This window comes from Octodon degus, unplaced genomic scaffold, assembly GCF_000260255.1.
Source record: "Octodon degus isolate 3935 unplaced genomic scaffold, OctDeg1.0 scaffold00011, whole genome shotgun sequence".
NCBI classification, from domain to species: Eukaryota; Metazoa; Chordata; class Mammalia; order Rodentia; family Octodontidae; genus Octodon; species Octodon degus.
The window spans coordinates 14,179,349-14,181,639 of record NW_004524587.1 but is presented as its reverse complement, the minus strand read 5'-3'; positions in this window follow the sequence as shown (position 1 = coordinate 14,181,639).

Here is a 2,291-nt window from a genome sequence, read left to right as displayed (position 1 = left end):
TCTTGTACAGCAATTAACCACTAAGAAGAATATATGCAGTGTATTATTTGTTGAAAAAATAAATAAATAAATAAATAAATTGGTGCATTAAAAAAAATAAAGATAATGTGCAATGTATTAACCATTGTTACCCTCCTATCATATTGTTTTGGAAATTTTTTTGTTTTATTTTCTTGGTTTGTCTTTTTGTTGTTTTTTTCCTCCTTTAAAATAAAAATTAAAAGAAATTGGTGTTGGTATCAATATTGCTTGTCCTGGAATCTTTGTAGATGCCCGAAAAGCTGGTGGCAGTTTATGCGATGTTCACTCTAGGCAACACCTTGCAGAGGTAAAGGCTTCAGTGTACCACACAACATAATTTTCTACTCTCCAGTATTCCTAGAAGTGCCGTGATGTTCATGTCCAAATGTCACATTCTGACACCCTTAGAAAGCCTTATCCCAGGCATGGTGGTACACACCTATAATCCCAGCACTACTGAGGAGACTGAGGCAGGAGGATGGCCATGAGTTTGAGGCCAGCCTGACTGCATAGTGAGTTCAAAGCCAGCTTGAACTACATAGTGAGACCCTGTCTTAAGAAAGAAAGAAAGAAAGAAAGAAAGAGAAAGAAAGAAAGAAGAAAGACCTTATGTAAGATCATCCTTTCTTGAGGCAAAACATTATTTCTCACAAATCGACCCAAACATCAGATCAGAAAATTGTAGTGTATAACATGGCCCTGAGGGATATAGACTCTGCCCAATTCTTCTCTCCATTTTCTCAAAGCCCACTAAAATATAAAGCAAATAAAGTTCAGACTCACTTATGAGTATGAAGGATTATTATGACCTCTACATCAAAATAATTCCTTCAAAGGGCCGGCCAAATAGCTCAGTGGATTAAAGCACCTGCAAGCAGGTGCAAGGGCCAGGGGGTTCGATCCCTGGGCCTGCCATGCCAGCTCCACCCCTGGGGTGCTGAGACAGTGATTGAGACTGGGCATGGTGGCGTGTGCCTGTAATCCCAGCTCTTGGGAGGCTGTAAACAGGCGGATCACTACGAGTCCGATCTAGTAGTGAGACCCTGAACACCCTGTAGACCCTTTCCTAAAAAATACAAAACAAAACAAGGAAAAATTCCTTCAAGTCAGAAAAAGTCAGCCAGCCTGTGTGAAGCAGTGATTTATTTTCACTGAAGGAGATAGACTCTGCCATAACCCAGAGTTTCTTGGGAACCTGCACATAGGTTGGCTTCTGTGCTTCAGTCTTTGCTGGGGTAAACAGAAGCATCTGCAACGACCTGCTTAGATGCTGGGTTGGTGGCTTCAGCTTTTGCTGAGAGGACAATGGAAGCATCCCCACAGGACCACCTGGATGGTGGCTTCTGTTCTCTGGCCCTTGTTGGGGTGGTGAAGCTAGCATTCCCAAAGGCCTGGTAGCCACCAACCAGGGAACATGTCTCCCCATGCCAGCCCACCCGAGTTTCTCTACATCCTTGGTATAGAACATGGTAATAAACAGGTGCAGGAGCCGTGGGCAGCACTGCTACTAGAGAGGAAACCAGAATGATCAGTCACTCCATTGTTATGTCCTGTGCTGCCAGGACCTTCCTCTCTCATGTGCCTTCCTGGCTGAAGCTCACTAATCTACTTTGCATTCCAAACATAGATGTCCTTATTGTGATGTCAGTGGCTACTGATGACATCATAGATCTGGTTACCATGGCAGGAAAACTACTCAAATGTGGGAAAAATTTGCTATCAGTTTTCTAGTAGACACAAGTCTGTTTGGTTGCTTGGAGGCATGGTCCAAGCTATAGGTCCTCCAAGAACTGAAGCTTGTTGTAATAGTTCCTTGCTTTTGTGTAACCAACTACAAGACATCAGAAAATTTATTCCCCATACCCACGGAGGGTGAGAACATAAAAATAATTGAAAACAGAACATCTTCAGTGACTGACTATCACTATTAGGCTCAACATGCCTTCTCAAACAAGCCAATTATAGGATGCCTTTTCCTCAAACCACCTCACTCAATAGCACTTTCTACTTTCACTCCAGGCTTTTCTGACCCAACTATATGATACCACCTTTGACCCAGTAATCAGTAACAGACAATGGGATCTATTAGAGAGGGCCCATGTCTTCCATGACAGTACAATACAGAGGCCTGAGTCTCAAGGTTAGGCTCATGGGAGGCCTTCAACAGCTCTGCCTTAAATTTCTCCACTTATCACTTGCCTGCAAAATCATGTGTGGCTTTTGCTAAGAGTCTAATCAAGGAAGGGCCTCGTCTATGGAAACTGTGTGTG